Here is a 17,571-nt window from a genome sequence, read left to right on the forward strand (position 1 = left end):
ATTATGATCAAATTACGTTTCTCTCAAAATATTAATGAATGTCCGATGGTAGAACTATAGACAAAAATAGTTATTTTAAAACACATTCTTTATGTTTTATAAAGAATTGAGTTCAAAGAATGAAGATATTAAGTTGAAAACGTGTATTTTGAATTCTTAAAGATAGATATTTTACAGAGAAAAATTTGTCTAGGCTATGGGAAATAACACAAGTTTGATATCTCTTGGGTAACTGTTCTGTTTTTGTTGTGTTGAGAGGGAAGAGTTGAGATATAGCAAAGGTTATTCTGAAAGGGAGAGGAGGAAGCACACCCAATTCAAGGGCCTAAAATGCAGTAATGAGAGACAAAGTGGCCAAAAGATTAACGCATACAGATCCATGATTAGATCTCACTTCTCACCATTCTCCATTTTAAACTCTAGTCACACTAATGCAGCTTTTCGTCCTACACATCACATACGTTCTAATCTCAAGCCCTGTGTACTTTCTTAGAAAACACCTTAGTTTGGGATATAGATTGCACCCATACTCTTATTCAAAGCAGTGACCCAGAGTACAGAACATAGTAAGTGCTCCATAATTGCCTGCTGAATGAAATGCATAAACGACTTTTCTCAAAATCACATCTACAGTGGAATCAGGGTTCCAAATCAGGTATGTCTTTCTAAGGAGCCATCTGTTTTGAATGGAAAGACTGCCAGGTTGCCTACTGACTTGAATTGTGTCCCTCCCCACTTCACAACGCAGAAGCTGTGATAAGACTAAGTCACAGCTCATTCTGAGTAATCACAGAAAGCAGGGTGGGTGAGGCAGGAAAGGAAGAAAAACCAAGGTCTAACCTCACACAAATGTATCCACTATACTATGAAAAATCCACAAAGGACTCAGGGAATGTGGAATGGGTACCAGAGGTGTCTGTTACATCTTCCTCTTTATTTTGATATATTTTATGTCTTATAGTTGCCCCACAGCAATCGATAGAGAACTCTACTTTCAATAGACTAAAAATCCTACAGCCGTAATTTAAGCTTTCAAAATGTTTAAATCTTGTTTTGTACAGGCTATGACATGCTACTCCGCCGCCCCCCCCAATCATTTTATAAATGACATTATTCTGATGGTTTGAATTCAGTACATTTTATCTGGGTCATGAATAAGTGGATAAATAATCTCTTATAAGATTTGTACTCAGTTATCAGTCATTTCTAACTAAAATAAAAATTCAGCTTTTAATATCTAGCTTCTTGAATTCACTTCACTTTTAATTACTAAGTGTATACTATGTGCCAGAGATTGCGCGAAACCCCAAGGCTCAGAATGAGTTAAACAGGCAACAATCCCATTTCCAAAAAAACTCAGAGGCAGAAAAAAAACAAAAAACATTCTTTATACATAAGACTCTGTCTATTTACATTGCAGAATGAATGAATTTTTCCAGACTCATGGGTGCACAGGGATTATTTACTTTCATTAGTGCTGACCCACGACAGTAAAATTGAAAGTGGTGAGGACAAAGAGAAGGGTATAAATACACTTTGATCAATCATTTAGATTCATTTTCATTCATGTTTATATTTTCCTACTATGATATTTTTAAATATTTCCAGAGCTTCAAATTCCATACCTTCTATTACTTTCTACTAAGAGGTCCATATTCCATTGTAAATTTTCTAACCTACAAGCTATTAAATATAAGAGAGCGATTTATATGTAAAGGAGATCCTTCCATCCACATTTTCCATATCTTCTCTCTTACTGACAATATCTAAAAATCTTCTTAACTGTATTTTATTTAACATTTCTATAACTTTTCTAGTTTTATTTAGGGATTAATTGTCACAAAATTATTATGATGGTTGCGAGATTCAGCTTCTTTATAATCAAAGTCAATTCCAATCTTTCTATTTACTCACAAGCATACTAATTACTCTTTAAAATGTCATGCTTATAATAAGCAAAATATGTTTCTGTAATTTATTCTTTTTCCTAGCAAAAACTCATTAGTAGTCACAGAACTCAATAATGTTAATATTCCCAAGATGAATGATACAAAAGATTCATTATCTTTAAGTCACACTGGAATCATTGAACTGAATCACTTTATATCATTATAATTATCTTTCAAGCAATGTACTCATATAAATTTAACTAAATGCTTAAGTGGCCTATTGACCCAAAGGGCACTGCTAGTTTCTTACTTGCTAATTTAATATATTAATACCCAAGAAATAATGCATAGTTTTTTACTGCAAAGTTTTCTCTCTTCTCTTTTGAATCAATTAGCTGTTTGATTCTAATAAAAATAATTAAAATTTTTTAAAAAATAGCTTCCTTTCTTCATGGCTACTCTTCGTTTACATATACATTTCTCCTGCATTTAAAATCAAGAATTTAGAGGATTCAACATACATAACTCCATCTTCTGTATAATTGCAATTTAATACTTTATGCAACATACTTTCAACCAGTTTTGGTGAATCTCTTTCTAATATAAAATCTAAACTGGATTATTTGACAAGTCATGTGTTTTCTCACATGGGCTGCACACAGAATTTACCAATAGATCTTTGAAAAATATTAAGGTAGGGATATCAAATCCAATGATTCTCATTTGCTTAAAGTAACGCCTACTCATCGGGACAATGAAAAAACTCCCCAAGTGGTTCTAATGTGCAGCCAAGAATCACAAGTGATAGGTACTGCTCAGGGGGTACATGAAAAGAAGACTATAGGCTAAATAAAAGCATAGACATTCCCTTCAAATTTGTCACATTTATCATGATTCATTCATGATATGGAAAATCTTATAATCATATATGAAAGACTGGATAAAGATCCTGATGAAGCTAATTATCTTAATATTTTCACTAATAAACTCAAAAAGCTACACTTTTAACACTATAAAATACTGAATTATTTAACTGTATATTTCCAGTATGAAAAACAGTTAATAGGATGGCAAAATAACTTAATATAACTGTATCTGGATTGGCATGCTTCTTTGGATGTTGCTTATACCATGTGTATATGTATGTATTTCATGCATATAAGTGTATATATATTATACATTATATATGAGGTTGGACAATTAAATTCGTGAACTCATCCTAGAAAAAGTGCCACATACCTCATTGCTGAATATCAACAGTCACCTTCAAAGTGCTCCCCTTGGGAAGCTATGCACCTATGCCAGCACCTTCAAAGCACCCTTCAAAGCTATTTTGGAACTCTTTTTCTGGAATGATCATCAGAGCTGTCATTGTATTACCCTTGATGTCCTGAATGTCATCAAATGTCTTCCTTTTAATGTTTCCTTTATCTTTGGGTAAAGAAAGAAGTCATTGGGGACGAGATCAGGTGAGTAGGCAGGGTCTTCCAATACAGTTATTTGTTTACTGGCTAAAAACTCCCTCACAGACAGTGTCGTGTGAGCTGGTGCATTGTTGTGATGCAAGAACCATGACTTGTTGGCAAAAAGTTCAAGTCGTCTAACTTTTTCACTCAGCCTTTTCAGCATTTCCAAACAGTAAATTTGGTTAACTGTTTATCCAATTTGTACAAATTCATAATGAATAATCCCTCTGATATCAAAAAAGTTTAGCAACATCATTGCAAAAATTTCACGAACTTAATTCTCAGACTTTGTATATGAAATATAGTTATATATGGTTATATATTACCTATAAGATAATATTTGAAATACAACATTAGATCACTACTGTTTTAATCAAAAGGTTGTCTAGACCTCATGAAATCTGATGAACTGAACTTCCTTGATACTGATTCAAATTGTTGTGTGGTCCATTTAGCTGATTACTACTCAAACAAAAACAAAGAGAAATACTGAATTTATTATACAGTGACTAAATTTATCCTTTCAAGCTACAATCAAAATTTTATTTTAATAACTGTAGAGAAGAATAAAAGTATTTCATATATATGAATCTCTGACTGCACCCCCAAAAATAATAGTGTAATTTAAATGATTAAATTGGTGACTTAACTAAAGGACTATATACTCCAAAATATGAAATGTTAATATTCATTTAATTAAAATGAATTGTAGATGATGGTATTACATAATCAATCATCTTTATAGTGTTAATTATTAATGCTTTCTTTTCATGTATATTATAGGAAGTGATTAATTTTTAGTCTTGTGTGTTATTTACTAGAACAAGAAGTGTAAATTATCTCATATAGATTAAAATTATTTATGTTAGTTTATTAAGGGAAAAAATCATGTTAATTTCTTTTTCTTCTAAATTATTTACTCAGTTAACATTTTCTTGTTAGAAGAAAAGTGCACCGAATTTTACCAAAAACACCGAACTGTTTAGATTAGGAGTCTTTCCGAGTTTTATAGTGTGACAAGATCAATATGTAAAGAAAATAACAATCTTAAAACTTGAAGTAATTTATTTCTAAACATACTAAAAGTCCCTTTAAATGAAATACATACAAAGGCAGTTCAGTTTTAAAACAGTATTGTTTTTCATTATTTTAAGTCCTTAGCTATTTACTTTCCTCTCATCACTTTCATTTTCTTACTTTTATTATTAATATATTAGTATATATGAGGTAATATTACTTGAGGGTGTGTGAGGAATAAATGCAATAAATTATCAGTGCCTGGCATACAGTAGAGGTTCAAATTATTAGCATATTTCTTGGATTAATTTTGTTATTTAATATGGTAATGATTTATCAGTCGATGGAGTAGGGAAACCTCGTTGAATCCTCCTCATGAATATTTTTCAACCAATCTAGTCAATAATTATCACCAGTGAGTATAAATATAAAAAAAGGAACATATGTCCATGATGTTGAAAAATTGCATTTGAAGCATTACTTTAAGCCTGGTATGCTTGGGTGAAATCATTTTTAAGTAGGAAAGTGAGAAGAATTAAAACCAAGAAAAATCTCTATGGGTAGATTAGCAGGAGTTCAAATGAATAATCTAATTGCTAATCAAACAGAATTTTTAAAAAATCCGTTCAAAGGTAGGTAAGCTTTACAAAATTTAGGGTAGTATTTTATGGGCACTAAAAATTATTAAATAAAACTTGCTTTGACTATAAGTCATACATGTATAATAGAACGCAAGGATCCTGGATATTCAATTTACTAATTGCATACGGATTTTACTTTTTAGAGATGATAAAGGGATTGAACAAAGCACTACCTTAGCCCTCACATAACATAAAAAGTATTTTCATTTTTATTCAATTCCCTATTTTTATCTTCAACTCTATTTTTTGACATTTGTTTTCAGGAAGATTATGATTATTAAATAAAACATTTCTTTACATTGTGAAATAAAAGAGCCTAAATTAGTGAAGTCAGTAATATTTGTGAACTTTTCTGACTTAGAAAACTAAAAAATAGCAATTTAGTTATTGAAGATAACTTGGTGTCCATGATTAGTGAACAATCCAATCATTACCAAAGCACCAGAGCCATAGAATATACATTAAGACATGTTTTTAAAATTGTCTTTTTTCAATTTCCATTGTTTTTAAGCTCACAGAGGTTACATATATTTCTGCCATCATCTAAAATTCTACCCAAATGTGCATTATGATTTGTTTTTAGAAATATGATCTTAAAAACAGATGGTGAAATGCTAAATAATTCAACAATATTATAAAAATTGTTCTAGCTATACTTTATTTTACCAAAATACACAGGGATAATTAAAAATTCCAATCTAATTTAATGAACCTTACCATCTGGAGTCAAAGCCTCCATTCATTAAATTGGTGTATATTTGGTGAAAATTACAGTACCTAAAAGTATTTCTAGTAAAGATTGCTACTTGGCAATAACAATCACTGTGAAATGATCCAGAATATCTTTTACTAGACAATCTTACAGGAGTTGTACGTCGAATGAATGTTAATACTCACAAGTAGCGACAGTAAACCATGTGTTTCATAGTAGATGATCATTGCCTCAATGCAAATGCATATTTGTGGCAAAATGAATAAAAATTAACTGAATGTACTTAAATTTGATCCAAATTAAGTTTACTATACTTGGCAAAATAAAAAAATTGAAAAAATCCATATGACTAGATAGAATGATTGTATCAAGTATAGCAAATAAGTGACAATATTTGGTTTTGATCTGTCACTAACACTTAAACCCTCTAGTGGTTATATTGTTAATGAAATACTTATCAGCAACACTATATTGGCCTTTTAAATACAATCCATAAATATTGAGGTATTCCATAGTCATATTTAAAGATTATTCAGAAAGATATTATACAAATATGCACAAGCATGTACATACATGCATTCTTGAGAAAGAGAAGGATTAGGCACATTGTTTCTCATTGTTTATTATTTATTCAAAGCCATTAGATCACCTTTGTTCTGTACAGTATCATAAAAAAAAAAAACTCTCTAGAATATAGCAAAAGTGAAATCCAATCATTTTACTAGTTATTTCAAAAATTTGAAAAGTATTGCTTTGTAACTAGATTGTAAGTAGTTTGTTTTATTGAATTCAACTAGTTATTTTATTAGAAATGTTGGACACAGTCAAGATGGTGGAGTAGGTAAGTGCTGTGCTTGCCTCCTCTCATGACCACATCAAAATTATAACTAAACTACAGAACAACCATCACTGAGAATTGCCTGAAGTCTAGCTGAACAGATGTCCTACAACTAAGGACATACAGAAAAGACCACCCCGAGACTGGTAGGATGGGCAGAGACAAAGAACAGGCTGGTTCCACACCCATGTGTAACTGTTAAAAATTGGGAGATGTATCTCAGCTGCAGAGGTCCCCACCCCAGAGGAACGAGGGGTACCAGATCCACATCAGACTCCCCAGCCCAGGGTTTTAGTGCCAGGGAAAGAAGTCCCTATAATTTCTCACTGTGAAAACCAGTGGAGATTATGGCTGGGTGAGACAGAGGTTTATTGGAGTCCCAAGAATTCCTCTTAAAGGGCCTGCTCACAAACTTACTGTGTGACAGACTCAGCTACTCTGAGCTCTAGTGGTGGGGCAGTAGCTCAAAAGGTGCCATGGACATACAGGGAGGAACTGAGTTGTTTGGCTTCAAGGCAAGGACTGGAGGGGCAGCTTTTTTCCAAACAGAAGTGCTAGAAGAAGCCATTGTTTCTTTATTGAGCCCGCCCCCCTTCTGGCATGCAGACTCAAATGACAACCATATCTGAGTCTCTATCAACCTAGCTAACACTGTTCATCAGCCCTGACGTTTCTCTGTGACCCCACCTCACCCAACTTTTGGGTACATCTGCACCGCTTCCAGTGGCTTTTTCATACAAACAGTCTGTCTTGCCTCATGCTACATACAGACTTTCTTATAATCTCTAAATGGTTCACAAACCCCTATAGCATGACTTTGGCATGTACTGTACTTCTTGCTGAGCAGCCCCAAACCTGACACTAGCAGAAGCTGGCCTCGGTTTATGGCTTGGCCTCATGAGGCACCTACAAGCTGAGAGCAGATGACAGCCAACTGTGCATTGTTTGGTGGCTCATGCTAGGTGTCCTCAGGCAGGGAAAAGGCTACAGATGAATTTGACCAGGAGTAAGTTCCCTCCCAGGAGGCCTCAGGGCTGACACACTTTGTGTACCACTCAGAAGAAGCCAAAACATCCCCTCCAAAAATGACACACCCCAAGATAAAACTGAGAAGGCACTAGAGCCCTGGTAAAGCAACCAAAGCCCAACAGAAGAGCATACACAAACCACACAAGGGACAGTCGTAGAGCACTAGTTCATGTGACCAGGGAGACTGTGTCACTGGGCCCCGCAGGTCACCTACTACATAAGGCCACTCTACTAAGACTGAGAGATGCAAAAGCTCTACCTAACACATAGAAACAAACACAAGGAGAAAGCCAAAACGAAGAGATAAAGAAACATGTCCTAAATAAAAGAATAGAACAAAGCTCCAGAAAAAGAACTGAATAAAATACAGACAAACAATCTACCAGATGCTGAGTTCAAACACAGGTTATAAGGAAGTTCAGTGATCTGGATGAGAACTGAAAAGAAGAATATGTTAGAGGGAATCAACAGTGGATTAGATGAAGCAGAGGATCCAATCAGAAATTTGAAAGATAAGTAGCAAAAAACACCAAGTCAGAACAGCAAAAAGAAAAAAAAAAAAGAATACAAAAAAATGAGGATAGTGTAAGGAGCCTCTGGGACAATGTCAAGTGTACAGACATCCCCACCATAGGGGTATAAGAAGGAGAAGAGAGAGAACAATGAATTGAAAACCAATTTAAAAAAGCAATAACAGAAAACTTCCCTAACCTAGCAAAGGAAATAGATATGCAAGTGTAGGAAGTGCAGAGAGTCCCAAATAAGACGAACCCAAAGAGGCCCACACCAAGACACATAATAATTAAAATACCAAAGGTTAAAGACAAAAAGAGTATCATAAAAGTAGCAAGAGAAAAGCAGTTAGTTACCTACAACGGAGCTCCCATAAGACATTTAGCTGATTTCTCCAGAAAAATTTGCAGGCCAGAAGGGACTGGCATGAGATATTCAAAGTGATGAAAAGCAAGGACCTACAACCAAGATTACTGAACCCAGCAAACCTATCATTTTGAATTGAAGGACAGATTAAAAAGCTCCCCAGACAAGAAAAAAAGCTAAAGGAGTTCATCACCACCAAACCGGTATTCCTAGGAAAAAAATATCAAAATATGAATAATACCATGGCAATAACTACATATCTAACAACAATTACTCTGAATGTAAATGTATTAAACGCTCAAATCAAAAGATATGGTGGCTGAATGGATAAGAAAACAAGACCCTTACATATGCTACCTACAAGAGATGCACTTCAGATCAAAAGACAAACAACAGACTAAAGGGATGGGAAAAAATATTTTGTGAAAATAAAAACAAACAAACAAAAACCTGGAGTAACAATACTTACACCAGACAAAATAGACTTAAAGCAAATGCTATAAGCAGAGACAAAGAAGGACCCTGTAATCCCATTTTCAGGGTAATTATCTGAAGAAATCCAAAACGCTACTTCAAGGGAATGTGTGCATCCATATGGTCATGGCAGCATTGTTTACAATGGAGAAGATGTGGAGGCAGCCTGAGTGTACAGTGATGGATGAATGGATAAAAATGGTGGTGCATATATATATAATGGAATATTGTTTAGCTATGGAAGGAAATGGGTCCATCTGAGGTGACAAGGATGGACCTGGAGGGTATTGTGTTGAGTGGAGTATTTCAGACAGAGAAAGACAGAGGCAAATGTGATTTTGCTTATATGTGGAACAAAATAAACAAACAAAACAGAAACGAACTCATGGATACAGAGAACATTTTGATGGCTGCCAGATGGGAAGGGGGATGGGGATGGGTGAAAAAGGGGAAGGGGTTAAAAAGTAAAAATTGGTTGTTACGAAGTAGTCATGGGGATGTCGGGCATAGCATAAGGAATACAGTCAATAATATTGCAATAACTATGCATGGCATCAGATGGGTACTAGATTTATTAGGGTGATAGATGGTAGAAGTGTTGTGGTTCAAGTTGAAAAGGTATAGTGATGAAAAAGTACAATTGGTAGTTATAAAATAGATATGGGATATAAAGTGAAGCGTAGGGAATATAGTCAATAATATGGAAATAATTATGTATAAGGCTAGGTTGGTACTAGACTAGTCATGGGAATCGCTTCTTAAATTATATAAAAATCTAATTACTATGTTGTGCCCCTGGAATTAATATGAAATAATATTGAATGTCAACTGTAATTGAAAAATCAAAAAAAAAAGGGGGTAAAAAATGAAGGGGAATAAGAGGGTCAAATTTCCAGGTATAAAATAAATAAGTTTTGGGATGTAATATACAGCATGGGGAATATAGTCAATAATGTTGTAATAGCATGGTGCAGTGTCAGATGGTTGCTGGACTTGTCATGGCAATCAGCTCTTTAGGTATATCAATGTCGAATAACCATGATATCCCCTGAAACCGATAGAACACTGTATCTTAGCTATACTTTAATAAAAATCTTAAAAATAAATAAAATAACATGGAAAATACTCTTCTTTCATTTTAATTTTCTCTCTACATTATTGATCAATCCCTTTTTGAGACAAAGTTTAAGTTACTTTGTACTTTTCATTTCTTGAACAGGACTAGCAAGTAGTGGATGCTAAATGAATATTGGCCACTTTAAATTAATAGTCTTAATGAGGAAAGTAATTTATTCTAGTCTTAATATTCAAATCTGAGTTTATGAAAAATATCTAAATATATATATATATACATGTATATACATATGTGTATATACATATATACACATATATATGTATATGTGAGTGTGTGTGTGTATATATATAGTCTATGTGTAAATACAAAATGTGCTTTGCCAAATTACTGTATTTTGGATAATAATGATTTTAAAAATTAGTTTAAATTATGGTTTTTGTAGATCAGATGTATTCCTTTAACTTTTCAAATCTATTTTTTCCCCTAGGGCATCTCTACAAATAATTCTCCACTGTGGTTAAAGTATCCCATAATAGCATGAATAGAAATTAATTTCACATAAATTCTTTTAAAAAAAATAGCAGGTACATTTATTGAATATTCATTGTATGTCAGATCCTGTGCTGAGCACTTTATTGCAGGGTCTCATTTCACTATCACAGCCGCTCCGCAAGGTAGTACTAGGGTTAGGACCACTTCACAGAGGCATGAGTTGGGCCCTGATATGTCTGAATCCAACACAGGTGTCTTGGTCACTATGTTATATCCGTCTCCCGACTGTGCAAACTGCTGGGAGCCAAAGCTTACCTGGGGTTGGGCTGTGAAGTCAATACACAGGGGATGATAGTGTATGGTCGACGTTACTTTTGAGAACCCACAGCCCATTATGTAAGGACAGTGTTTCTCTGAGGCCTGTGAGATGCCTACATGACAAAAGCCCATGGGAATGGAACCTTGCTGGAAGCAGCAGGACCCTGTCGCACGTAACTGCTCTGATGGAACAGTAGCCACCACCTCTTTACTGTGCCATGCATTTTACCAGGTGTTTTGTCATATGTTACTTCTAATCTTCCCAACAAACCTAAGAAGCAGTTATTACTATTATCATTTTACAAATAAAGAAACTGGGGCTAAGAGAGGCTGGTTAACCTGCCCAAGGCCACAGAGCTGGTAATAAGGACCTGTGGTCCTTGAGACCTAAATCAGAACTCGCGATGTACAGCAGCTCCTTCTCTTCCTAGAGACCTGGCAGAAAAATATTGGTGTCAGACAGGAATCCCTGTTGCTGCCAGTAGCAAAGTCCTTGGTTTGTGGTTATGACAGGTGTGGGTGGTGATCGGTGAAGTAGTGTCTAACCAACTGCCATCTAGGAAGATGTGACCTCTGTGAGTAAAGAGAGGTTCTACTTGGTCTTCCATTCCATCTCAAGAGGTGACATCATAGGCCTGGACTATTCTGTCAAAACCTGAAATGGACAGGCAGCTGTCTAGGCCTGGAGCCCAAGTCACTCTCAGCAGCTCTGGCTCAGTGTTAGGTGTGGATACTGGACACTGGACTGAGCTCACAGGATGGCAGAGATCCCAGGGGTCAAGAAGACAGAGCCGTCCATCTGAGCAAAGGCTGGCAACGCTAGGCCAGGGCTCTGGCCCCTGCCCCCAACTTCTGCATAACACCTTCCTCTACCAGTCTCAGGGCTGGGGCTGACATGACAGTCTCTGATGGTGCCCGCTTCTGGCAGGTGTCAACGAGCCTCAGCCAGACCAAGTTGCAGCAGGAGGCAAAGATGTCTACATCCAGGACTTACAGGCTACTTAGCTCTTCACTGTCACTGACACATGAGGTATACATGGTCTTCTGGGATTCCAAATCCACAACCTTCACACCATTGAGCCTCCCCCTGTGTGGGACTCCAGGTAGCACTGATGAGAAGATGGCCACTATAGGCCAGAGAGTCCCCTCTTTCTCTTGCCCAGAAATAGTGCTGACAGATTTAATGACCACACTGTCCTCTGCGACCTGCCACACCTGCAGGTAACAACTTGGAAGGCCACTGGTCACCAGCAACCTGGTGTCTGGCATGTACATGCTTCAGATAAAAAGACAGACCTGTCTCAAAATCTTACATGACATACCTCTCTCTGGGAATAGCCCTTGTTTTCTTTTATAGAGAATCTGAGAGGTAATAAAAACCTGATAAAGAATCTCATTTTTTTTTTTTTCAGGCTTTCATAACCAGCAGCAAAGACTCCTTTGTCACCAATCCATTCCAAAATTCGAGTGGCTCCTGAGAGGTTGAAAGTGTGGAAAATGGAAATCTTGGTACAATTTACAAATGCAAGGATTCCACAAGCAGTTCACTGTGGGTTCCATGGCAACTCATTTCACATAAATTCCTTGACATAAAATTGCTTTGAGGTTTTTTTTGTTTGTTTGTTTGTTTTTTGTCTTTTTGGCAATGTTAATAAAGTAGCATCAGATATTAAAGATTCATTTTTACAATCTTTTCATTATAAATAGCCAATTCTAGGTAGTTGTATCATAATATAATGGAAGGTTAGTATCTATTTTAAAAAGTCAGATTTTACTCTGCATGTTTTCCTCGCTTTTTGAATTTAATAGCTTTTTTTTCTAGTGGTAATGGTCATTTAAAATGCTTCTACTCTGAGTTTATTCACTAATTCATTCCTATGCTTTGATCTTTGATTTTGTTTTACTTCCTCACAGCTATTTGTTAATTCTCAAAAGAAGTTATTACTCTTGCAAATAATTAGACCAGTATTTAAGGCAATTGATATGTTAATCAACCTTGCTTGCTTGAAATAATGAAGCTACAAGTTAGGCCAATTTTAAGACTAATTTTACGAGAGCTAGAGGTTTTAATATGACAATAATTGCCACTATAGCTCAACAAATAGACCTTCGTTTTTAAATAAAACTAAGAGGAAATAAACATATTTTTGTTATTTCATATTTTAAATTCAAATGATGACTGACAACTATGACTCAGTAATACATAGTAACATCTAAAAATATTATTTTATTGGTCTAGTTATAATTAAATATTAAACATGTACGAGGTGTGATCATAAAAGAGTAAATGTTTAAATTTAAAAAAAATATAACAGTGAAAGGCATATTGCCATTAATCCCCCTCAAAATACACCCCATCACTTTAAACACACTTATCCCATCATGCTTCCCATGTTCTGAAGCAGTTCTGGAAGTCCTCTTTCATGAGTGTCTTTAGTTGTGCTATCATGGCTGCCTCAATATACTGAATCAATTCAAAACATTTACCTTTCATGGTCACTTTGACTTTGGGGAAGAGCCAGAAATTGCACGGTGCCAGATCCAGTGAATATGGTGGACAAGAACACACCATAATGTTCTTATTTGACAGAAATTGCCATATCAGAAGTGATGTGTGACACTGAGTATTGTCATAGTGGAGGATTAAGCAAAGACATTCATGAAAGAGGACTTCCAGAACTGCTTCAGAAAGTGGCAAGAACGATGGGATAAGTGTCTTCGAAGCGAGGGGGAGTATTTTGAGGGGGATTGATGGTAATGTGTCTTTCATTGTAATATATATTTTTTTTAATTTAAACATTCACCGTATTTTTGGATCACATCTTATACATAAACATTAAAACAAAAACTAATCATATACAGCTATAAGAGATTACTAATATTGAGACAGGTTTTTTAATGAAAAAAGGTTTGCACATATGCTTTGACCTTCAGTTTCGGTGATTTTGAACTTTAATATGCTTGCTTCTGCAGATATTCATTGAAAACAAAGAGTATTAGAAACCTATGTGTGACACAGAAATGTTAAAATGGAGACTGTTTCACCTCTGATCCATATTTAATACTAATTGAGAAAGCTGATAATATAACTTAAGGACTTATGAATGAAACCATTGATTTCTTTAGAAGGTACTTAAAAAATTAGTCTACTAACATTCAGAATGCAGACTGAATAGATTAAAATAAAATCATTTGTTATTATTTTAAGAAATACCCCTAGTACACATCTATTGAAAATAATATTTAATATCTGATTTAAAATTATATAAAATTAGTAATGTGTATCCTATATAAGATCATAGGCCATTATTTAGGATTTTCATTTTGAAATATTTCCTTGATGTATCTATCTCCTTTACTGATTCTAATATTATGGATCACCAAATGCAGACAATTACAGCATTAAATGAAGAGAGGCTCACTGAGTTAGTCACCAGATATTTATAAAGCTGTGGTGTTACGCTGTCACTTATCTCCGCTTGGGGAAACTATTGTTTCAAGTCATAGGAGGAATATAAAAAAGCAAGCAGTTCCCAAGCCTCTAGGCACAAGAGAGAAAGAGGTCTATAAATTTAACTGAACAACTTTTACCGTTTATATCAGCAATAAAAGGATGTCTAAATTGAGACAAGGATGAGCCAGAATCATTTATCTTTCTCAGTTGACTCTCTCTGGGACTCTCTCCTTTCCCCAATTGGTTAGTCTATTTTTTTCTTCAGATAGGTTGGAAACAGAAAGAGAACCTTTGGGGATAGGAAATTCGTAGTTTATTTTGACTTTTTTTTCCTTTTCATTCCTATGAGCCAGACTAAATATAGTTGCCCTGTATTAAGTTACCTGTAAATTAGGGCACCAACTTAAAATATCTTTAAGAATACTAGCTTTTTATTACTTTTCTGATTTACAGATTTCAAAATTACTTTTGCTATTATATTCAATTGCACTTAGGAATATTTTCTATTATTATTGTTACATTATTAAAATAGTAATAGTAGTAGCTACATTCCTTTCAAATTCACTTAAATACCTTCCATGCATTATCATTTTTTTGATGAATGTTTTTCTCATTTAGGTCCTATACAACAGTTTTATCAGATGTTGATGTTAAAATTATCTTTTCTTGGAATAGTCAAAATAACATTTAGGATGCCTGGTTTAAATTACAATATTGGAGAAAAATACGCTTCTCAATAGATCTTCATTGGAAGACTGTTTCAGATTTACCAATATCTTGTATTAACAGGTAATGAGGCTACATGTTGAATGTATCCCTTATTAGCTAGGAATAATACTTCTGTTCTAATAACTTAACTGTGAGATGATGGCCTGGCAAGCCACGGGCTTCACTTTTGACTGTAGACTGGGAGAAAAGGAACAGCCTGATTTCTGGGCACAGGAGAGGGTGCAGTGGATCTTCTCCTCCAACACTAAATAACATCCTAAAACCTGGCTGTGTTTTTCACAATGTCCTCTTTTTACAGGAACTTAGCTGAAAGCAAGGGACAGCTGAGCCATTGTCCAAGGAAGAACCAATATGAGAAACTCTTTGTAGTCTGATTATTACTTAAAAAATCATTACCTTAATGCTTAAATCTCCTACATGTAAATTAACGGTTATCCCCTGAAACCAGTCAACTTAAAATTTAATGCATTTATTTCAGATGCCTCCATAAGCTCAAAATAATTTGAGCAATTGTCCAATAGTCACTTAAAGTAAATCCATTTGTCTTTGCAGCATAACTCATGGGCATAACTTGCGGATTCTTTGTATAGGGTCGCTGTGCCCAGAAGAGAGTCTGGCATATAATAGGTATTCAGTTAATACCCTTTCAAAGAATATTTGGAGGAAAAACGGGCTTTGGTAGCAAAAACTTATCTAATTTGATTCTCATTTTGCCACTTAATCAGTTTTTGACATCGAGTCTGCACATTTGATTCATCGTTGACCAAATGTATAATTATTTTTTGAATTAAAAGCATGTATATAAATGTCTTAGAATATGTCTAGCACACAGCAGACATTCAATGAGCCACAAACAATGCATTCTGTTTTCTTTTTGCATGGACTGGGACAGAGGAGAGTAGATACACTTATCCACTCCTTGTATAAACTGGAATAATTCACCTTTCTTGATTATAGGCTTATATGGACTAAGAAGCAAGGGACTAATACTGATTTCCTCAGGCAATTATTCCCAAGGGAATAATAATAAAGTGGAAGGGTATTCTGCTTTCAAGAATTAATGCTTACTATTTTTAAGATATTAATCACAGATAACTGAGTGATATTATAGATAGGTAGATAGACATTCTAATACAGATAGCAATTGAAGTAAAATTTTAATATTAAATTCAAAACCTCATAATACAGTTTAAGAATTTGAGAAAAATCATTTTTTTTTTCTTAATGAAGTTGTGACTTTAGGCTCAAAAGAGAGACACCTGGATATATAGATATCTCAGACTCATACAAAAGCAATGAAAGTTTCTCTGAGGGATGTTATCAGTAATAGTAATATAATGTTTAAACCCAAACTCTGTATTTTAGAGTGGCTGTTTTTATGGCAGTTAGCAGACTGGTCTCCTTGATCTTCACCTTGTGATATTACTCCAGTGAATGTTACCTGACATGCAAAAGGAATATTGCAGATGTGATTCAAGGTATGGACATTGAGATGGGGAGATGATCCTGGATTACATCCTGATTGCATGGTCCCAGTGCAATCACATTAACTCTTCAAAGAGGAACATCTTTCCCAACTAAAGTCATAACGATGTCATGGAAGATGTAGGAAGAGAAAAGACTCAAAACCTGAGAAGGTTTCAACTTACTGTTAGTGGTTTTGAAGATGAAGGAAATGGGCCAGGAGACAAGGAATGTTGGCAGCTTTTAGAGGTGGAGAAAGATCCAAGATCTACAGGCAGCAAGGAAACCAGAGACATAAACTTTACAACACAATATACACAATGTCAGTTAACAATCTGAATGAGCACAGAAACAGATTCTCTCTTTGACCCTGTCCCCTGCCCCGCACACATACACACAAATACCTAACTTTCATCTGGAGAGACTCAGATTAAGGAAACAAGCTGAACCCACTTAATTTCTGTCCAACTGACATTGTGAGATAATAAATCTATGTTGTTTTATGCCACTAACTTTGTAGTAATTTGCCTCGGCGACAACAGAAAACCAAGACAGGCAGAACAAAAGGTTCAGATAATTACACATTTCTAAACCTTTCATTTATTTTTTTTCAGATCTTTCCAATATGAACAATAGAAACATATTAATAATTATGTGTCTTTTGTCAGTTAACAAAAGGAAAAAAACAACAACTTGATGTGAATATGTTAATACAATATCACATATTTTAAAAAAATGTAACATAATTGTAACATACGTATTTTATAATTTTATGATTACTGCATAAGTCAAATTTAGAGTTAGAGGTAATTTTCTGAAAATTAAACTCAATTGTTTAGATGCAAATTAAGAATCTGCATCATTAGTTTAATCTATTTTCTTCTGTTGTAAATGTGAAGTTTTGTTGACAATGATTTCCATTTAATTCACAAGTAAAGTGTTCAAGGAACTGTGAAGCCATGGTTTGGGAAGTTTATCATTGTGGATCTTGGAGTTCCCAGGCATAAAATAGAATAATGGATGGAAAGGAAAGTCATGATTAATTAAGTGACTAATATCAACGACTACTTCTGATGTGGCAGATATTGCTTAAT

The 17,571-nt window shown here is 34.7% G+C and overlaps 1 pseudogene; it reads right to left on the minus strand.

Moving 5' to 3' along the window:
* Positions 1-11,285: 11,285 nt before the first annotated feature.
* On the minus strand, positions 11,286-12,390 carry LOC117020637 (WD repeat-containing protein 73-like; annotated as a pseudogene).
* Positions 12,391-17,571: the final 5,181 nt, after the last annotated feature.

The sequence above is a fragment of the Rhinolophus ferrumequinum genome, chromosome 3, assembly GCF_004115265.2.
Source record: "Rhinolophus ferrumequinum isolate MPI-CBG mRhiFer1 chromosome 3, mRhiFer1_v1.p, whole genome shotgun sequence".
NCBI classification, from domain to species: Eukaryota; Metazoa; Chordata; class Mammalia; order Chiroptera; family Rhinolophidae; genus Rhinolophus; species Rhinolophus ferrumequinum.